At 31.5% G+C, this 17,397-nt stretch overlaps 1 long non-coding RNA gene across 1 annotated transcript; it reads left to right on the top strand.

Moving 5' to 3' along the window:
- Window positions 1-4,988: 4,988 nt before the first annotated feature.
- LOC134266848 (uncharacterized) lies at window positions 4,989-5,429 on the top strand. The gene is made up of 2 exons (XR_009992055.1): window positions 4,989-5,102; window positions 5,347-5,429. It is a non-coding gene; the product is annotated as an uncharacterized LOC134266848 (long non-coding RNA).
- Window positions 5,430-17,397: the final 11,968 nt, after the last annotated feature.

The raw sequence follows: 17,397 nt of genomic DNA, 5'->3' as shown, positions 1-17,397 counted from the left end.
TGGTTTCAGCAGTTTCAGTGGGGGGGGGGGGTTATTAATTTAATTGACGGATAATTGGTCACATTGTTTATATGTTGGAAGAATGGAAGCATGATTTTATTTCATGGTCATTTAATAAAGTGTTAGGTTTTAATTTTTATATATGTACCTTATTCAATTAAAACAAATCGTAAATGTACATGTAACTATACGGAAGCCCGTTTAGGCCAGTTCAGAGAAAGATATTTTTATAACGTTTAATCGCAATAATTATTGTGGTATAAATAATGGACTTACAAAAAGTATATAAAAAAAAGTCAGTCAGCATTTGACTCAATGATATATTGTATTTACTGACAAATTCATTGCATCGACCATAGAACTTACGAAATGATAATTTTGAACGATACTACTAAAATTCTACATTTAGTTTCATCAACTTGTTTGACAATAATTTTTCTCGTTTTAGAAATAGTTCATAGGTAGAGCATGCTCTTGCGTATCAAATCAACTGAGAACTATCTAAAGATACCACAGAGTCAGACACATCTGTTTTATGTTTAGATATTCTACTTAAAATATGTGTGAACGGGAATCTAACAGCAAACCTTTATGAAATACATGACAATATTTCTTTCAACTTGTACTGGTGTAGCTATATAATCTTCCAACCTGCATATGAGATTCATAACTCAGTTGAATCGATACACAATGGTATACTTTACATATGCAAATTTTCTTAAACTATGTAAATTATTGACAAGCAAGTTGCTGAATTGAAAGATGAGGATAAAGGAACTGTATTCAAAAGTCCATAAAGCAATACAATATAGAACCAAAACAGACAGAGGCCTCCAAAACATTAGGAATGAAATTAGGTGCCATTCAGGAGTGAGCATCTCTTGCCTTACTGTCAGACCAGCCGTGTGCTCCTTGTCATGATCGGGAAATAACGGGAAAAACCGTCGAAAATTTAACTTGTAATACAATGAGAATGAAAAACGTCGGTCAGCATTCGACTCAATGATAAATTGTTTTTTATGACAAGGTCATTGTATCGACCATAGAACTTACAAAATGATGACTCTAAAGGAGACTTGTGAAATTCTTGTTTCATCAACTTGTTTGTCAATAATTTACCTTGTAGAAATTGGTCACACGTAGAACATGCTCTTGCGTATCGAATCAAATGAGAGATATAAACTCCATATTATGTTTAAAAGTTATTTAATTTATAAGTTAGGAAAGTTGATGATTGAAAAGTTGAAGTCGCGTTTATCATAGAGCATGATTTTAAGATTACAATCAATGTATTTTTAAAGTAATATATGCAGATGTACATTAGATGTGTCAGACGGTGTGGTATCTTTTATCTCAGGCTCACCGGGATATGTTGTATCAACTGAAAAAAAAAATAACAATTGTTAATTGACAATACATCGTCGATATATGTAAAAAAAAGTCGAGTTGAAGGCCACATGTATACGAATTTGCACAAATTCGGCTTCATATGAATACAAAGAAGGTCTGTTTATAACGGGTCGCAATTGGTACCTATGGGAAATCCAATAGATTGTTGGAAATCGGGATCTTCAGAAACCACATAGATATTGATAATCAGAAACTTGGGCATCATTTCTATGTCAAAATCAGAGTACTTGTTCGTATAATCAGAATGTTTTAAACAAAATAATTTCGCGAATGCTCAATGACAAGGAAAGAAAATTTTCGAGTTCTATTTTGTATTTTAAAAAAAGCTGTCAATGATATCAAAAAGCCTGGATATAAATTTATCGTGGGTAATAGTTGAAAAGTCGTAAAATTTTAAGCTGTTGATTTTGTCAGAATCTTGTGATCTCAATTTTTTCAAACCCTGTACCCCCACCTCCCCACCCCACTGGATCTGCCCCTAAATAATGCTTTGAACACGTGTTAAACATCTTTAATGAAAAAAATTCCTGCAATTGCAAAGTCTAGTTTTCATTGTAACTTCTTTATTTTTTTTCCTTGGTTAAGCGAAGGGTGCTGTTTTCAATAGATTCAATTCCTTGCCCCCACTCCGGAAAAAGTAAATTATATTAATTTTTTTTTGTCTCTCCAAACCATTGCAAAGATTAATTTATATAACAGTTCTGAATCAAGAATGCAGAAATATGCACTCTAAGTTAGCATGCTTACATAAAAAGTAAAGGATATTTGATTTTTATTTCCAGCAAAGGAAATCTACTTATCCAACAAATGAAATTCTACAAATATTATAAAAAAAGAAATGAATTAACAAACAAAAAATACTTGTCCTTGTTGAGTGCATCTGTAAACGGAAAGAAAAAATGTGATAAATAACATGCAAATGGAAATTGTAATTTTATAAGATGCATTAAGATGTATTCATCAATTGTACTTTACACGTGTTTCATTATCAGCCTATATAAGTCGCCTAAGATTTGGGGACAGAACACCCTCTGAATTGTTATCTGTTGCACTGCAGGTAAACTAGTCAGGTAAGTAAATTTTTTTAAATTAATTTTACAAATCTATAAATCTGTCAAACTAAAAAGTAATTTAATAATTTTCTTTCCCAGTGACTGTGCTTGTTAAATTTCCACTTTATTTCTTCTTTCAAAAATTTAATTTTCATCTTATGTATTATTTTTTACCAATGCTTATTGCGGTTCCCGAAAATATACCATTTTCCAAGATTAAAAACTGAGTGAAAAACCCAAATTTTGAACTCACGACCCCCAATCACGAATCGAGTGTTCTACCGACTGAGCTACCGCGAAAGGTCAATAACAAAAAAAAAAAAACAACAAAAAAAAACAAAGAAATTAAACGAACTTTGTTCATGTTTCTCTATCCTTTTACAGACATCATGAAGACCCTGTTGGTTATCTCTCTCCTCTGCTTAGCTGGCGTTTTTGCCGGATCGGGTTACAAATATGGTTACAATTATGGCAGGCCCTACTACGGAAGTGGTGGTTACTATGGTAACATGAACCCTTATGGTTACGACAACTACGGCTATGGCGGATATTACAATGGTGGATATGGAGGCTATTACCCAAATAGATGTACGTTTACTTTTTTTAAAAAATAATTTAATCCATGATATTTTATCTACAGATAATAAAATACATTTATTAGTTTAATTTTAATTGTTTTCAGATTTTTGAGTATGCTACATGTAATGCGCCCAATATCATACTGCAAATATTTTATTTCAATCCAATTATAGATATTTTCTTATAAATGTATGTTTGGCAGATTTTGTTTACTTGAAAAATAGTCATTTGCCAACCAGGAAGGCTTTGTCTAATAATTATTATTGATTGAAAGTTTAAAATTCAAACATGAAATAAAAGTATTTTTGTGCACGAAAGTTTATTCCGTGCATGGTTTAGAAATATTCTTTGAAGTCCTTGTAACGGTCTCGTAAAAAAAAATTACATTTGTGCCAAGTAATTAAAATATTTTTTATATAGAAATTTAATTTATTTTACGCTTGATTTAGATACTTTATGAGCATCTCCAGTAATATGAAGAAATCTACGATATCTTACAAACGTTTTAGACTATGTATAATAAACGATCTAAAGTTACGGATACATGTATGCAATTACTTCTAATATCTATGGAAACCTTTAAGTTTTTTTTCGTATACTACATTTGATTAATAAGAATATGCATGCATGTTGAGGGTGCTTTGATTTCATTTTCTAACAATATATTTAAACTTTAAAAAAATTATCAATAAAATATTATTAAATTTGATGATGAATTTTGAAGACCTACTTTCGATGAATGTACATTATTTTGAGAATTGGAACATGTTTGTAAGCATTTTCAATTACCAATCTTTTGAAATAAAAGCTCTATTTGTTTTTTATTGATAATGAAATACAAAGTTCCAAAAGCAAACTTAAGGAATACGAGGTACTTCTTTCCCCTTCATAATAATGTATTCATAAATAAAAAAGATTGTCCTTGGTCACCTTCGGAGGCGACTCGAAAAGCGTAAGAATATTCCAAAATCATTTAACAATGAAAAACTTTTTAAATTTAATAAAAGGGTTTTCCTTTCCATTCAAACAAGGTTTTCATTTCTGTAACTTCGTTGTCACATACTTTATTAAAAATAACAAACACAAAGCAAGGCATGGGGTGAGGGGTATCAAGAGATGTCTTTCACCCACTTTAATTTACTAAGCATATAAATATCATTTTATTCAATAACCCCTTTTTATTCCTGTAAGATCGAGCAAAGCTTATGTCCAGGATTTTGGGACAAATTATGTGTGGATATACCTGAAATATAAAACCTTTATCGAGATAGTTAATGCAGCATTTTTTTAGATAGTTAATGCATAGTTTATTGAAGTTGATACATTAATGCTCACACAGCATGTAGGAGACAGTAATATAATTGATTAATTGATACTTTTCCTTCCCCTTGATTTCAAGATATACTGTAAATCAATTATTATTCGGGTCATCTTTTAGTTCGCGGCGATAAATATTCGCAATTTAAAGAAGGTCGTGAAACTCGCAAATATTTCTCGCACGCGAATAAAAGCTGGTTTACAGTATTGTAGACTGAACGGCTAAAACGAATTACCCTTTTAATGACGAACTGCTTATAACGAATCACTTCGTTGTAAAAGCGTTTTACTGTTTATTCATATTTTTTTCTTTTCTAGGCAGTCTAGGTGGAAGTTACTGTATACAGGGTTATTTTCGCTCCGTGTTATTTTCGCCTTTTGCACTTTGAAAACAATTTCGGTCCGTTTCAAATTCGCCTAGTGAAAGTTCTGTTTAAGAAATTTTGCTGTGTTCTTTGAACTCACCCCTTTTAAGGTCGCCCAAACATGAAGAGGGCGAAACGGGAGAAAACAAAACAGGTGCAAACATTTCCCTTGTATACAGTATTCGATCTACTGTTAGGGATAACGAAGTAGGCTTATAACGAGGCCCTGTGTTTTACTGTATGTATATTTTTTTTCTAGACGGCTACTCCTATATGGGAGGCTATCCCGGCTCTTATTATGGTTCCTCTGGTTATCGGTTTCGCCGCGGCAGTTACTAAAGATCCGTACTGCGGATAGGATTTTACGATCTTTTGACAGGTATAGTATGATCGTTGCACAAAGTATTTCAACTACTTTTTTTTCCAGTTTTTCCATTTGTTCTGCTTTCTTTATTTTTGAAAGGTGTAGTATTTTATATATTTCATTACATTTTTTTTTTGATTTCCCATATACATGTACATGTATGTGTGATATCTCTTTATGATAAAGTTATTTTTAACATATGTAAACGAGGCTTGAAACTTAATTATTTCAGGTATTTTTCTTGTTTCATCTTTTTCAGAGAGTAAGTAAGAGAGGCTATGGAAAAATCCGAGAAGTGAAAATTATATGTGTAAGATCTGAATAAATATTTGAGTAGTTGAATCTGTTGTTTTTTCTTTAACTGTAGAGGTTCTATAATATTTCTTCTTGGTTATTACATTTGATGATTAGATTTAAATATTGTCAACAATAAATAGTGTAAAAACGATACGTTAAAAAAAATCACTAAACTAGTAAGACCCAGGCCGCTCCAGAGCATGATCTTTACTATATATCCACACTGTAAAAAAATAACTAGTTAATATCATGAAGAAAACTAGTAGATTCACTGTCCATACAATCACTACCTTAACAGTAGTTTTACCAGATATTGGTATATTTACTAGATCAGATTAGTAAATTTAGAATTGATGAGTATCTACATGACCCACCTTCCACAACTCACTATCGTAACCAGTAAACTGAAAGTTTACTAATCACGACCAACGCTTTACGAAACACACTAGTTAAATTCACTATAGGTTTTTCTTTCAGTGTAGATGAAAAATAAAATGAATGAAGATAGAATACCTACTTATTGTTAAATGTAGATAAAATGTTATAGTAGCTAACAGAGATAGCCAAAAAAAAAAAACAGGCAAAAATACAACAAAATTTACTATCAAAACAAACCAAAAACAAGCAAGCAAACAAAACAAATATAGTTTATTACCGTAAATTACATCACATTGACATGATCCTGAGTGTTTAAAGATAATGACAAAGAAATGTATTGATTTCCTTGGAAAGTGTTTTATTTTAAGTATTTTTAAATCCTATAGTAACATCTTTTCCAAACTGAAAATACATTGAGTTAACAAAGAAGTATATTTAAATATTTAATTTTATTAGCAATCATTTAATGTGGCATCAGAGTTTCAGCCGAGTTATGACTTTAAGATAAGTTTTCTATGTCATCAACACATAAATTTACTTTATATTGCGATCGGTTTCATGGTCAGAAAAAGATATATAACAAGTAGCCATGGTCGCTGTAATTAAAACATATAATTAGGTTAAAGGGTCAAGTCTTAATTTGGAGCCTATTTGCCTATACTGGAACTTCAGAACAAACAATTTTAAATTTCTATGGTGGGTTCAGATGTCTAGGAGGAGTAAGCACCTCCTATTGTAGCTGCAGAACTGTACGTAGCTCTCTGCTTGAGAAAATTCGGACAGATAAAGCAGAGAGCTACAGATCCAAGCGTTGTAAAAACCTTTGATTTACGCCGACGATTTTTTTTGTCGCTCACTATGGGCATTTTTTCGTGTATTTTACATGTATACTTTCCCCAGCTTTGAAAATAATTGTAAATGGTATCTAATAATTAATCATACATTCAACTTCAATTCCTACTCATTTACCCACCTCTCAACGCTAGCAAATGCCTGTTTGTGGTTATGGACGTCGAAATGGAACTCTTTTAAACTGACATTATAAAAACTATATACAGGACTGTTTCGGACCGTTAAAAGGTAAACAAATTATCAAATATAAGAGTTAAATATATGAATTATTATAGGACCATTCTAAAAGCCAGAGGAAGCTTAAACTACACGAAATAAATACCTAAAGTAGCGACAAAAAATCGTCGGCGTAAATCGAAGGATTTTACAACGTTTGGATCTGTAGCTCTCTTCTTTATCTGTCCGAATTTTCTCAGGCAGAGAGCTACAGTTCTGCAGCTACTCTTATTGCATAGCCACGCCCGTCGTTATCACTGTGTGTTGGTCAAAAGAAGGAAGTTATGGCATTTGAATTCAGTTGAAAGGCAGATACGTTATAGATAGTAGGAAAAATAAAAAACAATTTTAATGTGTCATAACCATCTGCTCCAAATTTCACCATTTTTTTTTTATTTCCAAACGTTGATTTTCATCGACAACAATAGCATTAGATTCAAATGGAAAATAGTGTGAATCAGGAAGCGATGCTTACTTTTTTAGAAATGAATAATATGTCAAATCATGATATGAAGAAAATTTGATATGGTAAATAAAAAGATGAATTATTTTATCTCACAATAAAATTAGAAATGAGGTATATATATGAAAATAACATTTACTCTTATACCTATCTTATTCTCATTAGACAACATACTGAAGTGTTGCTTTCTACATCAGAATTTCAAATTATTTTCTGTGTTTGTAAAATAATACGCATCCATCAACAAGAATAATCTTTCCATTATCGCCTTGAATATGAATTGATTGTTTATAAACAATTCTGAATCTGCAATTTCTGTAACAATTAAATGACTTAAACGTTATGAGATAGAAATTTCTCAATTTACACTGTTTAAAGAAACAGGGTATAAATGTTTTAGATAAACTATTAAAAATAATTAATGAAAAATATTGGCAGTAGAAACTATAAGTCAACATCTGTACGATAGAATAAATTCGATTAAGTTGACTGTTAAATTTGTAAAACCTGACATGACAAGACATGACATGACAATTCATTGGATTCATGGCAAAATGTCTTCAGTTATCTTTCTTATCAGAGGGATATTCCACCTGAAAATTAAACAACATACATACAAACAAATAAACGAAAGGATATTTTGGATAACAGGGTTTATCTCAGGAGATTGTGTATCTATTGTCGGTTTTTGAATGGAAGTGAATTTTAGTAACTGATAGTTCGTCGTATATATACTGTTAACGAACTTATATCCGCATGCTAAAAATATCCGAAAGTTTCGCGACGTCCTTAAACTTACGAATATTAATCGCCGCCAACCAATTTGTTTTCTTTGAACGTCAACAAAGGTTTCTGCAGGATTATTTTTTGTGTTTTTTAATTTTGCTAAGAATTATTCAGCCACAGGCAACTGGGGAAAATTCTTTTTTTCCAAGTGTTGTTAACCCCCCTTCCTCGCGGTTATGCATGTAAACGCGTATACCATTACCTATTTCTAACTTTATATCACCAATATACTGTTTCCCTACAATCACGCATTTTTCACGCACTTTGAAAAGTACATTTAGTCTTTAATGTAATGCCAATTTTCTTCTATTTTATACTTGTTATAGTCTCATAAAATAAGAAAAGTTACTATTTAAAAAAAAAATATTACACCATAACATTATTTACGCTAAATTAAGTGTATGTTGCATAACACTTCAGTAAGTTGTAAAGAGTTAAAGGGCACTCTCGTTTGAAGTCATCATTTCGTTAGGTTATTGGTCGATACAAAGATCGTGTCTGCAAACATAACTTATCAAAAGTCATTTAGTACTGACTGATTATTTTAACCCTATTAAATGATAGAAAAGTAGCTTTACACTACCTCCACTGAATCCTTTTGCAAACGAGGGAGTATTGATTAAACCGTCTGTATGAAACAGATGATTGCTTATCCCAAATATAGATTTCTCTGTCGATTTTATTTAGTTTTCAACAAATTATCAAATTATGAAATTTCTGCTGTCGTTTACTTCTATTTAATAAGACTGACCATACTTTCTTTTTAAATGTATTTTCGTATCGTCTTTGTTTTGAATAAAAGAAATCACAACTGTAGTGCATTGGATAAAATATACTGATTAACCCAGTTATTATTAAATATAAATTTTGCAATCGGGTAACTTTTTTCGCCATTCACTCAGATTAGTATGAACACATATAATACATTGTTTAACAACATGGAATCGATGTAAACCTCTTTTTTTAAATTGGAATGTTTAGGAATGTTTTTTTTTTAAATTAGAATGTTTAGGAATATAAAACAATTCTACAAAATGATTATGAAGCGAATATCAATCGGAGGAACGTTTATCCCGATCTAATAAAAATACACTTGCATTGATTTTTTTTCTAAATCACTGAGAATACAAGATACAAGATACAAGATTTTATCAATCCAATTTGGGCCCCCGGAGGAGAATACAAATAAAAACAAGCATGATGATGATATTACAAATAAAGAGTATAAAAAAAATTGTATATCGATCTGAAACCTCTACAAAAAAAGATTTTATAATTGCCCACCCTCAGAGAATTACCCGTATCCTTGAAGTGCATTATCCCTCCAGTATATATGTATAGGAACCCCCACCAATCCTCAATCAAAACAACTAAAAATTCAACGGTTTTTCGCGTCATCTTTTATTCGAAAATTCGTCATTTTGAAATCGATCCGCGACAATTAATGTTTGTGATTGAGGAAACATTCTCGAGCTCTTGGAATTCTAGGGAAAATGATCGGTTCAAGGCAATTAATATTTGCAAGTTAAAGTTGGTCGCGGAACTCCCGGATTTTTACTCGCATGCGAATAGATGTTGGTTTACCGTCATAAATCTGGGATCAATACGAACATTTCTTAACATATACTGTAAAAGTAATTACAGATCAATCAGTTTGTGGTAAATATCACGTTACCAAGTATATAAAAGGTGTGATTGTCACTAACAATTTATCCATTTTTTAACATTGAAAATATTTCGACATATTGCGTCTGTAATAGTTTCACCAGTTCTGGTATTCTAAGGGATTATACATTGCACATTGAAGCATTCCTAAAGTACATTTGTAGTTGGTACTGATGATCGTCCTGTTTTACAACTCGGAAACAGCTTATTGAATGCTACTCAAATGTGACTTCAGATTTAAGTATTCGAGAGGGCGGAGGCAAATCCCTTCCTTGGTGAGTACGATCTTTTCTTCGTAAACATTGTCTTTTACGAATAGTTTTTGATTGGTTTATAACGTTCACATGACTATTCTTTTGAAATAATACTACAACAAACAGAAGTTTGACTTATGAATCGCATTATAATTACTAACTGCCCTGTAATGTTCACAAGAAATTTTGCAAAATCAGCATTTATCTACCCATCATCATGTTCACGCACCCCAATTTTTTTTCCAGGTCTTCCATTTCATATCATACTGGTTATTTTGATAAGAAGAATAGTACTGTCATCATAATTACAAAATATTTGCAGAAATATGGATAGATTATTTTATATTTTTGTATTGTATGGGCGTGGTGGTTATCAAAACTCTTATTGTAAGTATAATTGTAACTTTTGTAAAATTTGATCTGTAAGCAGCAAAAGTAGCTGAAATTTTAGGGGATGGGGAATTTTATATTGCTTATATACTCTGGTATTTGTTTTTGACATAGTAATCTTTCAAACGAATTATTCAGCGATCGGAGTATGTCCCGAATTCTCTCACTAGATACCTTACCTAGAGCGAAGATCTGTTCTAACAATCTTCTCTTCTGCACTCAAACCATCAAATTAGCTATAGTAACTGAACATCTTTAAATTTATTATTGAATACATAATCATTTTATTTCCTCCTCACTGTCTTATAGAAAGGCAAATAAAATGGCACTGCCACATTTCCTGCTCAAGAGTTGTTGCAAAGACTATCCTTAAATGCACAATCTCGGAAGGACCACGACGAGGTAGACAGAAATGACGTAGGAAGACAACACATTTAAATGAACAGACAGGCCAAAAAAACATAACAAACTTCTCTTTCCATAGTGTATATTGACACCCTTTTGGGATTGAAGTGAAAAGTCCTGACATTTTTGTCATTTTGTGTAACTTAAGGTGATTTACAAATATGACTTCGTTTACTTTTTCCTAAAAATGTTCCTTTTTTACGTCACATATGAGTAATATATCCAAAAAAGCATTAACACTAAAGCTCAGAAGACAGGGCCATTTAGAAATAAAACCGAAACATTAACTTAAGCGGTCTAAACCTAAAGACCTGCAACTGTCAATTATTCGGCAAAGCACTTGGTGATGAAAACTTTCGCTACCTCTGTCTTTGTATTATTGCAGGTGAGCAACAAAGACAGATGGATAAAATAAAATAGTAGCATATTCAAAGGTGCCTTGACTTTATCCAACGAAGTCAACGGATAGTCAAAGGTGCAATTGAAGACAAAGATAAATTCAATTCCATTAACAACAAGTGCATCTAACATAAATGACCACAACTGAATACTTAACAATCAGTGAATATGTTCAAAAGTTGAGATGAAAGGTATGCTAATTTATCTTGTAATTAATTAGAATTAATTGCAAGATGTCCTTAACAGTGACGAAAAGGATGGCTTTTTCTTTTTATATAAAGAAGTACACAAAGTAAACCATTTATTTGCTTTTTTCTCTGGTCGTGGGATTAGATTTACCCAGGTGCGAGCTAGAGTAAGTTATATTTTTAGTTTTTGACAAGCTCTTATTATTCAATCTAAGTATTCATTTCTTTCTTTAATCTTCTTCAATTTCTATTCTTAATTTTAAAAAAAATAGCAATAAGCTACAGTTTAAACACTATGTAGCGCAGTGCTTAGCGGGTTAGTCTTAAAGCAGTATGATACTCCGGAGTTTTATTGCAAGAGTTCGAATTCCATGAGTACAATCTTATTTTTTAATAAAAGTCTGTTTTTTTCCCGATATTCTTTTTTCTCTCATAAAACGCAATTGTTTCTCATTATTTCATAAATTTCAATAAAAGAACTTACTCAATTCACAAACAGAATATGAATTCTTAAAATATCTGAAGCTGTAGGCATTCTGCACACTTGTTCTCCCATTTTCTTTACGACCACAAGAAAAAACGACATATGCAAAATAATTAAAACATTTTCCTGAAAAATTTTATGGTTTTTTTTTTTTTCAAGAACATTTTGTTTGAACTCAGTTAAATGAGGCAGATATTTAGACATATACAATTTTCAACAACTAGTATATCGAAAAACGCGACAATGTTATTCCAAATGGAATTATAACCCCCCTCTTAAAATGAGAAACCTATAAATAACGCTAAAAAACAGTTGCCAGTGAAGAGATGAAGAGCACCCCTGTTGACCGGTCACACTCGCTTTGAACCCTGTTTACTGAACATATGGTTGATGTTACCCTTATGGAAACAAAATCACATCTTAAAACTTATTCCAAAGGTCTTTATCAATCTGCACATTTAAAATCATTTTGCAAGGTGGAATGGCAAACATACTCTATCTTGATGTCAAATGCTGACGGAGTATTTTTTTTTATACTCAAGGTTAAATAAATTTAACGCACTGAAATTTTTTACGGAATTTCCTTCAAGAACCAAATATTGAAAAGTATTTTAAAAAGCGAATGTCATAGGTTGACAAGGGATTTTTTTCCTATATGGCACCTGACCCTATGTTTGATTATTTAGGGGCCCGTCTTTGCCTTTCTTCTGATTTGTAAATTTCGAAAGGACAATGAACTGAAATACTCTCTGTTTCCCCATCTTCCATTTTGTAGATTTTGTACCAGAGTAGCATTTTACCAAATAATGAAAATTATGTATTTTTCAAATTTCATTTTTTGATGTCATCACTTCAGTATCACCGACGCAATGAAGACTCTAGTTCTAGTCGCCATTCTGTGCTTAGCTGTGTTATCTGCTGGCTATCCTATCCGGAGGAAATTCCACGGTCGGTTCAGTCGTTATCCTAGCTACTACAACGGCGGATACAACAACAATTACTATCATGGACGACATAACTATTATGATCATGATGATTATTATGGTAGGGGAAAGATTTGGTGTCTTTTAAAAAGCGATAAAAATTTAAGGTACCCGGTATTCCATGTAAAAGAAAGATTGGTATATCTGTTCGAAAGCGACAAAACTTAAGGTATTCCATGTATGAAAAGATTCAGTATCTTTTCAAAACCGATTAAAATTTAAGGCATTCAATGTGAAAATACGATATTTTGTACTAAACAAAGGAATGGACTGAAATCTTTATCATGGTAACATTTTGAAATGTTTTCAAATAAAAATGCTCCAAAATGGCTTTTAAAAATTTTTGATTTTTGTCCAATTACTTGTACCATGCATTTTACATTAAAGTCTGTAGGCAACTTCTGTTTTAACGGGTATGGTAAAAAGTAATTTAAATTTTAAAAAAATTGTAGATAATATGCAAAACATTCCTATTAAATATAATATGAAATAAAATGTATCTTTTCAAAACATTAAAAGTACTCTTCTTTTCATCGAGGGAAGATTTTTCAAAAATTTTTAAGGTTCCAAATGACATGTTTCTTATATATTATCAGTCTTATGAATTTGGTTCCTTTCCTTTTTATCGATATCTATAGTAATGCACTTTAACTAGTTGAAAGTTATCCAAATTTTTTTTCAAAATCCCGGCATTATACAATACTTGAATACGTTTAAGATCAATTTTATTTTTATGATTATGATGATGGTGATGATGATGATGATGATGATGATAATTATTATCATCTTGATTAGTGAAAACAATCAAATTCTGTATTTTTTTTTTCAAAAAATCTATTTTAGATGGTTATGGAGGATACAATAACTATCCCTATGGATATGGTCACAACGACTACAACAATTACGGATATAAAAACTATGGATACAATTACCATGGATACGGAGACTATGGTTACCGTGGATACAGATCAAGGGGGTATTATTAAGGTAAAATGAACAGAAGGAAAGATTTCTCTTTATATACAAACATTCCTTATCTTCAATTAATAATTTTCCTTGAATTTTTATAGTAAGAATTTTAATTGAATGTAAATGAGTTCACCAAATATGTATACTAAATTTGCTAAAACATTGTTTTTCAGAACATCATATACCCAGGCAATGACAACAATTATAATTTGAAGTAAGAAGCTGAAAATATTAATAAACAGATATTTTGATATACAGGTTTTTGTCCTTAATTTAAGAAAAGTAAGCTAAACTTCCAACTAAACATTATAAATAGGAAAAAAGGCAAACGCAACCCCACAAATCATGAGAGGTGGGATAAGGTATTAATAAGTAAGAATCACTTACCGATCTCTCAGGTGTTCCCTGTCATGATTGGGGAAAATGAAAAAAAAAAATCCGTAGACAATTAAGCGTTCAAATAACGACCTATCAGTTAGTACGAAAATTTAATTCAGCAGTTGATATCATGATAAGTCGCATTTAATTGCTGACAAGTTCATTCCAACACAATAAACATGCGAAATCATTGTAATGACTTCATACCATACTTTTGGAATCCTTCTTTCACCAACTTCTTTGACAATAGCTTTCCTCTTTAAAGAAATTGTTCATACGTAGAGCATGCTCTTTTCAATCGAATCAAATGAGATATTAAAATCATATATGCAGGTAATTAAGGTCAGACGAGACGTTCCTCAAAATCTGTTTTGTATATCTTCGTAATGTAGGAAAAATATTTAAAATTTTAGTAACATTCTGATTTTTAAACCAATTTCTAAACCTTTTTAAGAAATGTAAACCTATAGGGTTTAGCAGAGACATATCCAAACACTTAAACATTTGAAATTGGAAAATTATTTTTGTCTTTTTCAAAAATTATATAAAAAATATATACCAATCCAGGCATCCATTTTTTGTTTGTATCATCTTAAAAACAACTAAATAACGACTATCAATTAGTACGAAAATTTAATTCAGCCGTTTTTTGCATTTGACAAGGCCATTCCAACACATGTTGTAATGACTAGCAATACAATAGCTTTCTTTTCAAGAAATTGATCATACTTAGAAAAATCTTTTCTATTAATAAATGAGATATTAAAATCATATATGCAGGTAATTAAGGTCAAATCCAACATAAGTGAAGGTATGTGACGGTTGAAAATTTGAAGACATCACATTTATCATAAAGCTTTGTTGATATTTAAACACACGTCTTTTAATGGTCTTTGTCTAAGCCGAGCAACGAATCTTGATAAGACATAGGTGCATGTTCAGTTAGATATATTGAAGTAATTATTTTTTGTGATAAAACGTCAAATATATATCAAAATGAGCTAAATGTCAAATTAAAACTTTTCTTTCTTGCCATGTAAGAGTATTTGGATAAATTTTGCTACATATAAATGTAAAAATAGGTCCATGAGAATTCCAACTAAACGTTGGGAAACCTTATATACAAAAACTACATATATATATTGTCTTTATAAAAAAAACTCTCTTCAGTAAAGAAGGTTCTTTTTTTATACTCTGATGAAACCAATGGGGGTCATAAACAATCTGAAGATCAAAATCAATAAAACAATACAAAATCAGAGAAGAGCAAATATGGACCTCCAAAACATTAGGTGCCATGGAGGAGTTAGTGTCCCCTGCTGACCAGTCACACCCGCCGTGTGCTCATTGTTATGATCGTAGAATGCGGAAAGTTTCTCCGTTAATTCAGTGTATGGATAGACTGACGATTAGTATTAAAAACGTCAGTCAGCATTCGACTTAATGATAATTGTATTTGCTGACAAGGTCATAGTATCGACCATAGAACTTACGAAATGATGACTTTGTACGAGAATGCTGATATTCTTGTTTCATTAACTTGTTTGTCAATAATTTACATAGTTCATGTTCTTACATATCGAATCAAATGAGATAAATAAAAAATCCGTACGCATGTGATGAAGGTATATTGCTGCATAAGTAAAGGGAAGTTGAAGATTGAAAAATTAGAGACATCACGTTTTTCACAGAGCTTGGTTGTTAGATTGCCATTAACGTCTTTGGTCAAAGATATTTTTATTACTTTCATTTCTCATCATTTAAAGACCAATGAAGAGGTAAGTGAATTTTCGACTTATGCAGCTGTATTCAACTTAATTAAATACTACCCATCGGTTGTCTTTTGTGTCAAAATGCATGGCATGAATTTTAATTTATCGTAGGGAATGTTTGTTGAAAGATATGGAAAGATATATGTTTTTTTATGCTTTTATGTAATCACATTAGTAGCTTCAGTCTCTTTGATCACTAGCTGAAAATCAATTATAAATGGATACGAAAGAAAGAATTCCGTATAATTGTATGTTGAGAATGTGTAAAAGAAATTGATATTGAACAATATGACAAGAAATGTAATTTTGCTTAATAAATGGCTATAAATAATTTTTCCTATCACAAATATGAACGACAAAAACTAACTACAAATTCGCGTCAAAAAGTCAATTGTCAAAGTTGCAGCTCATACTTGTATTGCTCTTAAAGAATCACAAATTGTGAAAACTGTCAATATGATTGATTATTGTGAAATAAACAATTATGGTAGGCAGAGGATACTCAATCCCTCATGGTACCTGATCCTATTTATGATGTTTTGCAGGTCCGTGTTTCCTCTGCTTCTGACTTGCATTGTTTTGAAGACTGTTCGCTATGTCCATACTGTAAACCAACTTTTATTTGCGACGACTTTATTACGCGTTATCCTGGGAGTTTACTAGTTTGCGACTTTCTCGGATCTTTCTTTTTAATAAAAACAGCGAATTTAAAGACTGGTGCGCGTTGAGAAATATTTGCGATGACGAGGCTCTCGGGAACTTCGCGAAAAATTCTCGCACGGTAATAAAAATTGGTTTACAGTTTATTTCATTCAAGATTGACCCTGTATTACATGTATTTGAGGAAGACAATTGCAAAACAAAGCATTTTCACATTTTGTTGACCCAGACTTGTTGAAGTGATAGACTCATTTTATGACGGTAAGCACTGTCAGATTAAAATAAAAAGATTTTGCATACCTTTTTTTTCCCTTTTTACCAAGGCATTAATGGCTCACATTCGCTGTGACCGGTCGACAGTTATCCTAATTTCCACACGCAACCTAAGATAATCTACGATATTTTCAAAGGACAGGGATTATCTGCCTTTTGCTTTTGTTTCCTAAATGTTTATTGTTACTTGTAATACGAGGGCTATACAATACATTTTGTTCTGAACTCTATGACATACAGCATAGAAATCATACATGTATGACATTAACATTGGCTTTCCCTCATTAGTGAATCTTGAATAAACTGAAAACCATTTATGTGTCCAGGTTTCATCATATTATTTCATTGTGAGAAACTGGGAAAAAAAGGCTGTGCTAAACTGCAATAAAAATGACTGGTAAAGAATCAGTTGCTGAAAACTTGATAAGAATCCCCAAAAAATATTCACTGGAATATAATCGATGTAAACAGTAACCAACGTTTGTTTTACAGACAAGT

This window comes from Saccostrea cucullata, unplaced genomic scaffold (genome assembly GCF_032062105.1).
Source record: "Saccostrea cucullata isolate Sc308-1 unplaced genomic scaffold, CSIRO_AGI_Scuc_v1 ctg397, whole genome shotgun sequence".
Lineage (NCBI taxonomy): Eukaryota > Metazoa > Mollusca > Bivalvia > Ostreida > Ostreidae > Saccostrea > Saccostrea cuccullata.
The sequence above is the reverse complement of the archived record's forward strand: the minus strand, read 5'-3'. Positions and strand labels throughout refer to the sequence as shown.